Source organism: Selaginella moellendorffii, unplaced genomic scaffold (assembly GCF_000143415.4).
Source record: "Selaginella moellendorffii unplaced genomic scaffold, v1.0 SELMOscaffold_24, whole genome shotgun sequence".
Taxonomy (NCBI): domain Eukaryota; kingdom Viridiplantae; phylum Streptophyta; class Lycopodiopsida; order Selaginellales; family Selaginellaceae; genus Selaginella; species Selaginella moellendorffii.
In genome coordinates this window covers 1,629,634-1,642,496 of record NW_003314285.1, presented here as the reverse complement: position 1 = coordinate 1,642,496, position 12,863 = coordinate 1,629,634, and the positions used below count along the sequence as shown (strand labels likewise).

The following is a 12,863-nucleotide window of genomic DNA, read 5'->3' as shown; positions in this document are numbered from 1 at the left end:
AATGGTCGCACCTTCCTTAAAAATGATGTTCCAATTGATAATAGATGGATCGTCCCATATAATAAATATTTATGTAAAAAATACAAAGCCTATATAAATGTAGAAATATGTGCATCAATTAAAAGTATTAAGTATCTTTTTCAATATGTTTATAAAGGATATGATTGTGCAACCATTCAAATCCAAACAGCTACTTAGTCTGAAAACATATTAAACTGGGATGAAATCATGAATTTTATAAATACCCGATACATTTCAGCACCAAAAGCTATTTGGAGGATATTTAAATTTAAAATGCATGGATGCTCACACCTTATAATACGTCTACCTGTACATCTTCCTGACTTCCAAAATGTGTATTTTACAGAAGGCTCGGAGCACAATGCCTTGCAAAGAGCAGCACATAATGGAACAATGCTAATAAAATTGTTCGAACTCAATATTCATGATCTGAATGCAAGACAATATACCTACGTTGAAATACTTTTACATTATGTTTTCAATAAATCTGCTAATATATGGCAATGTCAAAAAAAGAAAAAGGTTATTCCTCCACTATACACAGTATCTCCTCTAAATACTGAGTTGTACCACTTATGTATTATTCTTCTTCACAAAAGAGGAGTGACATTCTTCAACAATATTAAAACAATTAATGATGTAATTTACCAAAGCTTTCAACAAGCTGTTGTTGCTATGGGTTTTCTTGACGATGATAATGAGTGGTATAATTGTTTACAAGAAGCATGTAATTTTCAAATGCTTACACAATTGCATCAACTCTTTACTTTCATATGTATTTATTGCAATCCACAAGACCCACCATATCTTTGGGATGTTTTTAAAGATCAGCTCTCTAAAGATTTTGGTAGAACAAATATTCTATATCAATATAAACTTGCTCTAATAGACATTAACTCAAGAATGAAAATACATGGTAAAACAAACCAATCATACAATTTACCTATCCCAATCTTAAATACCTCTATTCAACCAATACCAAATTGCAACCATTCACATACAGAAATTTACCATTATATTAGAAACTTGAATACTGAACAATTAGCTATATTCAATGAAATTGTTAACATCATCAAATGCTCAACCGATACCAACCGTTTTATTTTTATTGATGGCCCTGGTGGTACTGGCAAAACACATTTATTAAATACAATGGTAAAATATTTTGAGTTCTACAATAAAAAAAAGTGGTTTGTATGGCATGGACGGGCATTGCAAGCACACTACTATACAATGGACAAATGTCCCATACAACCTTTAAGTTACCAGTTCCAATTAATGATACATTCGTTTCTGGTTTAACACCTAATAACAGTGCTGGTAGATCTATGAAAGAAATACAAGTGCTTATTTGGGATGAAATTAATATGGTTCATACACTTGCCTTTTCAACTGTCGACTGCTGCCTATGAGACTTGAAACAAAACAGTTCTCCATTTGGTGGCATTGTTATTGTTACAAGTGGTGACTTTCGTCAAACATTACCAGTTGTACCACACAATCATCGAACACAGATTGTTTTCACATCTGTAAGAATAAATAGTCTATGGAATCTATTTAGAAAGTATCAATTGCAAACAAATATGCAGCTTGGCCCCAAGTTCCTAGACTGGGCAGAATGGCTATTGAAAGTTGGTGATGGAAATAATTACACATAAAACTCTATTTTACCACTTGATTCTATCCTTCTTCCTTCAGAACTAATTAGAAATACCTCTATTGCTGATTTCGTGTTCCCATGTATCGAAGATATTTCAAATGTTCAAATTGCAGCAAATAGAGTCATTTTAACACCTTTCAATGATCCAATTAACAACAACATCATCTCTCAATTACTAGGTCCACCTCAAATTTATACTAGCATTGACTCTGTTAATGTTGAACACCTTGAAGATTTCCCAATTGAATTTCTAAATTCTATCACTCCCTCTGGACTACCACTACACAAATTGATACTAAAAGAAGGTTGTATAGTTATTCTTTTGAGAAATATGTCTCCAACAATTGGATTATGCCATGGAACTCGACTAATGGTCAAAAGAACTTCACCTAAAGTGTTGGACTGTAAAATAATTACAGGTGAATTTAAAGGTACTAGAACTTTTATCCCACGCATTAACTTAACACCCTCTGATTCAAATGTTCCATTCCATATGTCTCAAAAACAATTTCCTCTTCATCTTGGATACTGCTTAACAATTTCAAAATGCCAAGGTTAAACATTTGATCATGTAAGCATCTACTTACCCCAACCAGTTTTTACCCATGGGTAGCTCTATGTTGCACTCTCAAGATGCACATCACCACAACAACTTATAATTCGAGTTGACACAACTCATATATAAGGCCACTTAATTCCATTCAATTCATCAACATTCACCATCAATACTATATATAAAGAAGCTTTATATTAAATAACTCCTGTCCTTATACACCTTAAAAATGGCCCAATGGATAGCAATGGACCAGTGCTAAAAAGAATCATCTCACAAGGACATTATAAGATGTGAGCAAATTTTGTTACAAAGATATGTTAATAAGTTTGAGAGGCTTTGTCAACTACCCAGCATTGGCTGGGCAAATACTAGTCTAGTCTAGTCTAGTCTAGTACTATAAGGAGCAAATGCCAAACTTTGTGGGCCACCGGATCTGGCCAATCGGTGCCATCGGATGCGGGGTAAACCGGTAAATATCAGTTTCTTACCGCACGTCCTTTTGAAATATTTTTGTGAGGTTTTGGGCCAGCCAGTGGGCACGTGGCACAGCCCCGGCCGGGGGAGGAGGTGTGAGCACCACCCGTCTACTTGCCTGGTAAAGCTCTCTTTTTTTCACCACGGCTCCTCCCAGCCACGGGGTTTCCAGGGGAAGCAGGAGAGGGGGCACTACTGCCCAGCAGCAACAAGGACAGGGGATCACTCGGCAATATTGCATTCCCTTTTCCAGCAGAAGGAGCCCAAATCGTCCGAGCAGGATTTTGGCGACAAGCAGCTGCAAAGGCGTGGCCGGAGGCATAGACAGGGAAGCAGCGGCCAAGGATTTTTCTGGAATGGATGGCGAGCAAGGGCGTGGCAAAGCCTGGAGGTGTGGAGGTGAGGCACGGGAATTCCTATTTTTGATCCAGCAGGGGATTCGCTTTCATCATGTACAAAAGTGTTGACGACCCAAGGAAAGCCATAGATGATCCCAACAAGACAACAGTGGTAAGCTTACCCAAACATACCATCGTTTTTGCTGACAAGTCTATTCTTCCAGGGAATGCACGTAATTGTAAAGTGAGTGGTCAGCTCTAGAGCGCACAACAAGTAAGTGGTACATCGTTCCATCACTCACCCACACAACAGACACAACAGTGGTGCGATGGGACAAGGAGCCCAAACTCACGCAGTAAGCAAAGCATTATTGCTCCACTTGATAACACGTGCTTTGTTTTATTCACTAAACAGGTCCCCGGAAAGCTTGGCAACCGCTTTGCTCAATTTTTTCTTGCAAAAACTTTTGGATGAGAGCTGAGCGAGCAACCCATGTTCAAGACGACAGAGAGCCAATCATGCCCTGGAAGCTTTGACTGCTTACTTCCGTCTTGCAACCATCTTCATTCCATACACAAGTAAATAGTAATGCCTGGGCCACCTGCAATAATTTTGTGAGACAGATCCCTGTGGCTGAATGGAATCAGAGTTTAGTGTTCCTGTTCACAATGAATTGGTGGCCACATATTCCCATGGTATTTTCTCTCTTCCTTTTTCATGTCTCCTTTGTTCATATTTTTTATAGTTTCCTTTCGTGGCAGTACCGATGCACCTTTATTTGTTTCAGGTTTTGGAGTGACTCTTCCAAGCAAGCAAGCAAGCAATGGACTGGTGTATATGGCTGCCAAACTTGCCGAGGGAGCGAGCAGGATGGACAGACGGGAGCGAGCAAGATGGACAGACGGGAGCGAGCAGGATGGACAGACGAGATTCGTTGGCAATCCTCACAGCTTCATTACATCTTGGGGTCCGTGAAGCTGGAAAAGAAGAAGAGTGGAAATCCGCTACTCCATGCATACGATGTTGACAAGAGCTTGGAAGATTTCCAATGCTTGGAGATGATCACAAGAGAGTTTGGAAGTTTTCAGAAGATCACAAGAGCTTTGAAGTTTTCTTTTTGTTGCTGGATGATTTGATCAACCAAAAACTCTGTGTTTTTACAGTTTGAGCAGCAAAGTTTTTGATCTTTGGGAAAGATTCCACTCGCTGAAAACGCACTGAAAAAGTCCTTATTATAATGTAACGTGGAAGGAATGATGAGCTGGACCCAACAACCAGCAAGACTCCACGTTCCCGGCATTCATACCGGGGCTAGGGTTTTCTCCTCTTGGGCCTCCACACAACAGGATGATCCTCCATTCAAGCTCACAGATCTGAGGTGCCGCACTGCTCCACGAATTCCTGGGCTGATCAATTGGAGCATGCACCTCGCAGATTCCAATTTGGTGGAGGAAACATGGCATTCGTAGTGAGGTAGCAAAAATGTAAGTCTTGCAAAAAGACACTGTATCAGGTAACACACATCAATCTGCTCTTTTGGCAACACCCGATTGCATCGAAAAGGTTAGTTTTTATGCCTGTCCATATCTCTCAATAAAAATGTTTTGCTTTCTATCTGCGCTAATAATTGATCTCCATTTCCAAAAGAAACTGTTGAAAATAATGTCGCGCCTTCAACATGTATTGAATGCTGTTCGACACAAACATACACATTCCACACTAACCAGCACCAGCATATATATAGCTTTTACAACAGTAATATTCAAGAGGCTATGGTGTATCGACATAAAAAAAATCTTAATAATTCTTCAGAGTATTAATCACACTAAACAGCCAATTCTTATTTGCCTCCTTCACCTCAGATTCGCAGCACACTTGCTAGCAATTACCTATATATTGATACATCTATTTTGACAATGAATATAGGTCCCTTATCATATATTTGTAAGAATTGTCATGCCTCACACTTTGCTGATGAGAACAAGTCTATTTGTTACTAGAGTGGACAGGTCTACCTGCCTCCAATAATTCCATTACCACCTTTTCTGTAATCTATATATAACTCACACAAACACTCTAATTTCAAGAGTAATATAAGACAATATAATAGTGCACTTGCTTTTGCATCTATGGGAGCTAGCATTGATACTTTTATGGGTCATGGTCCATACTACTATAGAATTCATAGACAAATCTATCACAAAATTATGCCACAACATCCTTCAATACATCAAAATCCAAGTTACAGTCAATTGTACATTGAGGCTACTGATATCAGAAAACAAAACCCTTTTAACATTAACTGTGATTATAATTTACTATTTCAACTAGATATGATACTTCTACATATTAATCCATATGCACAAGCTTTTAGAATGATGTATGTATTGGAATGAGAAAATATTTCAAGAATTATTACTTCTGGTAGCAATTTACGTGGAGTATATATGCTCATTAAAAATGAAGGCATAGACCATCAATATAATACTCCACAAACTAATGATGTTGCAATAGTTTTCCAAAGTGAAGATGGTGTGCCACCTTTTGACTGTGAAATATGGAGAATATAGAAGAACGAATAAAGAAAGCAATCCAAAGGACAAACAGAAGAAAACAAGACAAAAGAAACAAGAAACAAACAGCAAAACAGCAAAACAAAAAGCTATCAGAACAATGGACGATCAAGGCAGAAAAAGATGTATGTATACATACCAAAACTTTGATGGGCTGTTGCAGTGCACTTCACTCACAAGAGATTGAGCCACCTTGTCGAGCTTGAGCTGGTTCCTGGCCGAGATGGTAACAAATGCCCCTTGGAGGAGGGCCTGCTTGGCAATGGCGAGCCCAATGCTGCTGGAAGCTCCTGTGATAAAGACGTGCTTGCCCGCCAGCGATGGGATAGCCAGTTTCTTCCTCCTGCCAAATGTAAGAAATGCAAACGCCACCGCCGCTGCTGCTGCCGCTCCCGCTGCCACTAGCCCCGCCATTGCTCCCGCGCTAGGGCTCACATCAATTCGATTTGGGGTTTATCTTTACTTTATTGCTACACTCTTTTGATTTTGATAAAATTAATAATTCTTGATCTTTTCGTTAAATAAAAGAATACTGATTGCTATGGAAGTTGGCCCCAAGCATGCTCTATTGTGTCTTGTTCTAGAACCCAGAATTATTGGGTTTGTCTTTTTTTTACTATAGCATTATTTTTAAAAGTTGTAATAACTAAGCATATCCTATTTTAATGCTATTTCAAAAGCCTTTATAAAGAAGATATAAACCATTTCATACTTAGAGACTGACAGAGTTTGTTGTAGTTGTTTTCCTTTATTCATTTTTAATATATTTTCTTTTAGTTGGTGGGTATTTGCTAAGTGAAGCAACTCAAGATTGTATATCAATTGGTACACAAGATCCACCTTCTCCCCAAGCATATTGTCATGTAACAAATCTGTGTAAAGTTAGGTACTTTAATAATTTTTGGGAAAATGGAGAATATACTGCCTTAGGAGGAGGAATACATGTCACAATTACTGTTAATTCTATGTAATCAATTCAACAAGATCTAGAACAAGCTTTTAATTTCATATGAATTAGATGTATAGCAGTGCTACGTCAGATGGGTGGTTTTGTTTATTTGAATGATGGAAGTTTATCAGTTAGTGTTCAGATTGAACGAAGAGAAAGTTATTAAAAATTTTTGATAAAATTAAAATAACAAAAGAATGTTCATCTTTATAAATAACATTAATATTATTAGAATATATTATTAGCTAGAAATTTAAAATAAAAATTAATAAAAGCATATAATCCAGAGTGTAGTGTTTAAAATACATAATAAAACATATATTAAAAATATGATAATGAAACATGACTTATGACATAAAATAAAAAAACAATATTAAGTGGTAGTATAGTTTGAAGAAAACATATTTCCAAAATAATTTTTATATAAGATAGTTAGAGATATTATAATTAAATTCATTAGTTTCATTGTGAGAGAAATAATTTATTATACTTTCCTAGCAGCAATATCTGGTCTTCTTTGGGTTAGTTTCCAACAAAAAAGGTTAGAGAGGAGGAATTTAAAATATCTTATAAGTTTTGATACGATAGTTTGATGATGATTAAACTTGTACATATAAGATAATAATTTGTTGCACATTACATGCTTTTGAGAATGTCATTGAAGTCATATCTAAAACTTAAAAACGCTCTTTTCACATCATCCCCAATTTCGCATATAACCTCATCTATAGAATAACCATTCCACCAAACTAACAACTCCTAAATTGTCTTGCAATTTGTTTCACTAACATTTAAACAAGAATATTAGTTAGATCAACTTTATTATCTTTGGAACCTAAAATTCACAACATCACATAGAGTATAAACTTGTTTACATAAAATGCTGCATATGCAACAAAATTGAAGATAATAAAATACAATATTGTGGAGACAATTTAGCACTACCATTTTAGATATTGTTATGCATTTAATAGTTTAAGGAAAACTTTTTCACCAACTTTGTATTTCTGATAATGATGATGTGCATTAGCCAATTTCTTGTTTCATTCTTGAACTTGTCTTATATTCAACTTTGCCACTTTCATATCCTCAAAAAAATCACAAGTATGAAGCACTCAAACTAAAACTAAACTTAAAGTCATGAGAGACTTGGACTTATAACTATACATGACTATGAATAGAAACATGTAAATATCCAATTGATGAGTGTCATTATGAGCAATCTAGAGTAAAGGCAAGTGATTCTCCCATACTCTTAATATTGAGTCAAGTTTTCCATAAAAGACTTTAGCATATATTCCAATAGCTAGTTTACAATTTTTATTTTTCCATTTGATTATGGATGTTTGCCACTAGTTATACACAACTTATCTCTAACTTCTCAAAAATCATTTGCCAAAACTTATCCTCTCCCCTTAACCTATCTGGAAAAGGGGCAATTATTTAATGTGAAAGCTTTTAATGGATATTTAATCCCTATATATCTTCTATACTTCCAAGAATCCACAATGACAATATATCTAAATTTCATCTTATGATCACATGTGCTACACTTAGTCAAAACAATTAATATCTCACAAATTTGGTCCACATGTCAAAGTTCAATAGAAGTGAGATATATATAACAACTAATATTGTTTTTAAATTTTAAAAAATTGTAAAATTTTGGTATTTCTTCCAATACAAATCAATCACTGCACTCTTGTGGTAAATTCTAAATGTCTATATTTTTAAAAAACTGGAAACAACATCATGAATGTGGTTGTTATAATAAACAATATGTTGGTATTATTCATAAAAGTTTTATATAAATTTATAAACAAAATCATTATATGTCAAGAATTAATACTGATAAAATTACAAATAGAAAAAACCAAAAAAGTACAAATACATGTTTAGTTTTTAATATAGATCTTTATATATCTTTGTCTCATTCAATATTGGATGTTTTCTATAATTTATTGCTTCTTAACTATGAATTTATCAAAACTAAATACAAGATTTAACTGTTTCAATTGTCCATATTACTTCATCATGACTATCATGTGAATAATGACCATCAAATGCCCAATTTTGCCATCCATACCAACTTTTAGTTTTAAAATGACCATTATCAATAAAAGATACACCATCAAATGGTACATTATTTATTACTTTAGAGCACTTTTCTGGTGATAGTGTATCATAATCAAAGTAAGCAAATTCATTACCTTTTCTCCATAAAATAACATTTGCTTTATAAACATTACAATTTGCAAGAGAAAATTTCATATCTGGAGCCCAATTAAATTTATCTTTTCCTTCAATGATTGTTACTATATAAAGACGTTATTAATTAATGATTAATTTCAAAATATTATACTTACACTGATATATATATATTAAATAAAAATAAAAGATAGAACCAGGTATTAAAACCCATGAATAAAAAATATAGTAATAATATATAACTATCTTAGTAATTTCAAGATATTTAATGTAATTTTTAGTATAAATTTATCTTTATATAATATAAAGCTGACAATAATTACTAATACTTCCAAAAAGAATTATTTTGTTCAACAATTATAAATTTCCTCTATTTTTGACATGTCAAATTTGTATTTTTTGTCACTATAAAACAATAGTAGGAATACTACATACCTAAAATTGTGTTAACATTTGTAATATGTTAGCAAAATACAAATGAATAATGTTTTTTGGTTTGCTTAAGCAAAGCTATAGGGGGTGGTAGTGGATATACCTAAAATATTCTTGGATATTTTAGGATATTCTACCACTTAAGTGTTATTCATTTAGATTAATCTTGTATTTATAATTTATAAAGATGTTTACAATTTATAAGCTTTTGTAAACACTTTCTAGTATACTCTAGTATTCTACCATCTTGATATTCAATAAGATTAATCTTGTGTTTATAAATTATAAACATGTTTATAATTATAAAATTTTTATCAATTGGATTAATAAATAGGAATAACACTATTATTAAGAAAACCAAGCATTACTGTATGCAACACATAGCAAATTATTATAATTTATTACAATTCTGAACTTATGTATTTTAAGATGTCTCAATAACTATTATATTATATAATTATAGTTTCAAATGGATTATCTGTGAGAAATAATATGTTACTATTTTTAAATTTAAATTCCGATCTAATATATGTTTACTAATAACTCTCACTCCCAAAATTAAAGTAATACATGATTTCTATACTACAATTCTTATTAGATGGCAAATAACTTCATAATAATCAATGATGCTCAGTTTGAGGTTTTGTATAGAGTCATATGGATATACCATAGTATATCCATATCCTCCCAAAGCAAAAACTAGCATACTTATCACTTAAGACTAATGTAATCTATAAATCTCAATTACAAACAATGTATAAAGAGTTTAGAGCAAGTTCAAAAGTCTTGTGTTTGATTGGTGATGTTGGAAGTTTAACCAAAGGATTACCTCACTATTACAGTGTTAGTAACTAACATGTTTATGCTGTTTGAGTAAATAGCTAAAGTATTAAATGCAATTATATATTAAAGAGCTAAAATTTTAAAGTGTAACGATGCAGTAGAAAGCGGACTTGGCAAATGGGACTTACTAAATGCTAAGAATAAGAAAAGCTATATGCTTATAAGTTTAAAATAAAGTTTTTGATACATTACTCAAAAAATCATAGATTAACCTGCAGTGAGAGCCTTTGACTGTTAATAACGTGGCAAGCTGGGTGCAAACGTTATTGACAGTCAACAGGCAAGCATATGCATGGTCACTGGCCCTCACACGGATGTGGTTATGACACGTGGCAACATTTTAGAAGTGTATAGCAACTGTATATGTTCCCGGAACAAGCAAGGGGCCTATGAAAGTTTATTATATCTTCATAGAAAATGGCTTTGAAATGATAAATTATTTTAACAATAGTATCTATTATTAATAATATTTATTTTTTATATTTATTTCATCTAAAGGGATCACTTCCCTTACTTTGTCTATGCCAGCTATGATAGAGATCTCTCTGCCATGAAGTTATATCGGGAGGGAATGATTGAAAAGGAATTAAAAGTGTCAATGACCATGGCTCAATAAATGGTTTCATAGCAAGGACATGGGCAAGATCGGATAATGAAGATGTTAAAATGATGATAATGACATTTTCTGTATATTCACTGAGCTGCTTGATTTGGTTGAACCAACATATAAAATGTCTAACAGGTTTAGTATGGTATGCAGTACTTTATTATGTTCTTTTTAATATTTTAATTATCAGGATACAGATGATTATGTTCTAATATTATTCTACTAAAGTTACTAAAGTTACTTATCCTTAACCACTAAACTTTGTATACTCCTCACAAGAATATTGCACATAATGCAACCATAGCCCATCGAAGTCATTGTCATAGCCTGACAGTCCCAAGTGCGTATACAGTGGATTTATCTCAAAATTTGGTTCTTCTTGATCATCGTTGATGGAATCTGATCAACAGAAGGGTGTCATTGGAAAGAAATCAAAGCTTGCTTGTTTACCTTGTGCCTGTTGCTAGTCACTCCTTGCTGCCGAGTCTGCTGTTCCACCCCTCTTGGAGGATTTTCATGAAGGTAAATTTTGTTGTTGGCAATGGGGGTGTCTTAAGTGCTGCATATCTAGAATGTGCGAGAAAAAAGCTTAGCAATCAAATTGAGAGACTAAGGCTTAATTTGCTTGCCTGGTGAGTTCTTCCTGCATTCAATGATTTGGAAACTCCATCCATGCTTAGATGCACAAACCTTGTATAAGCTTCTTTTCCTTTGTTATCCTGTTCTTCACAAACTTGGAAACCTTGACAGTGCTGTAAGAAACATTTATTATGATGCATGGGAAGGGAGCAGCATTGTGGAGGTAAACATCATGTTTGTAAGGGCAACATTCACCACCACTTCAGAAAAATCTTATATACAAGCTAATAACATGAATTTTTTATCACCATATCAAATGTGTTTGACTTAATGATAATTTAAGATTTCTTTTTGTAGTGCCTTTTTGGTCTATGTGCACATGTGCTGGTTAATTCCTCATTTAGTTTAGGTGGAGACCAATAAAAAGAACTAAAAGTATCAACCTCTTGCCATTATAACAGTAAGGAGAGAAAGAGAGTGAGAAGTAGACTTTGCAAAGTATACATTGCTAAGTGTGTTTCCAGAAAAAGAGGTAAAAAACCACTCTTGATCTCTATTTCTAATCGATTTTAGCAACTTTCTCAGCAAGCATTCTTGGAATTTACCTACACATATAATTATGAGTTATAAAGAGAGAAAAATCAAAACCAGTTGCCAAATTGTGTAAACACCATCTTTTTATTTTGTGGGGATTAATCATGATGCATTCTTGATCTTCAAGCATCACATAGAGACATAGCAAAATTTAAAAAGCAAAGGAAAGCTTGAACAGCTGATAGAAAATAAAAGAGTTGAAAGAAAAATTGCATGAAAAGAGCTAGTTTACGGAATAAAGGTCCAATGTTGTGCTCTGCTTGCAGGATGCCAACCACAGTGTTCTTGCAGTACTGCCCAAGTATGGGCCTAAAGAACAATTGCTCAAAGTTTTCTTCCTTGCAAGCAGTAGAAGTTTTTGGCACTCACTGATCCCTCATGGAGATTTACAATACTCTCGGCCAGAGCTGGTGGCTCATGCCTGAATATCAATAAGACTAGAGATCAATGAAAGAACTTCAGAAGTGTTGTGAAGCACCTGTGAACGAAGTGGATCAGGTTTTTTGTTGTTCGAACTCTAAATTCGTTATCACATTTTCTATCCTCTACCAAAATCCGGCCTGATCGAACAGCATCAACCTGCAAGTAAACGCCAGGTTTGAAAAACTCACATAATACTCATACGGCCTTCGCCTGAATTCGTCGGCAAACATGTCCACGACTGTCTTTCCAGACCATCGCTGTTTCATCTGAGCAACAAGAAAAAAGAGAAAGTCAAGTTTTTTTTAATCGGCAAAACAAAAAAAAGAGAGAGATAATTTCTTTCAAAACCACGCACATGAGCAAGAACTCGAAATAATACGGTAGCACGAATCGCATTTCATTGTGACACAATGAAATGCAGGCAGTAGCTCACGGGCAGAGCATTCCATCGTATCGTACGATGATGTAATGCGAGGGTCCATTGCTGTCTAGACCCTAAACGTTGCTTAAAAAGTTAGTACATTTTTTATTACTGCCTCGTTCAAGCTAAAGGTATTTTTCCTTGCAATATTGGAGGTTAGCCATAATTTAGTTAAGATTGTGCA

At 34.3% G+C, this 12,863-nt stretch overlaps 1 long non-coding RNA gene across 1 annotated transcript; it reads right to left on the bottom strand.

Moving 5' to 3' along the window:
* Nucleotides 1-5,481: 5,481 nt before the first annotated feature.
* On the bottom strand, nucleotides 5,482-6,029 carry LOC112347822. Its single transcript, XR_002992866.1, has 2 exons — nucleotides 5,763-6,029; nucleotides 5,482-5,598 (listed from the first exon to the last, which is right to left on the bottom strand). It is a non-coding gene; the product is annotated as an uncharacterized LOC112347822 (long non-coding RNA).
* Nucleotides 6,030-12,863: the final 6,834 nt, after the last annotated feature.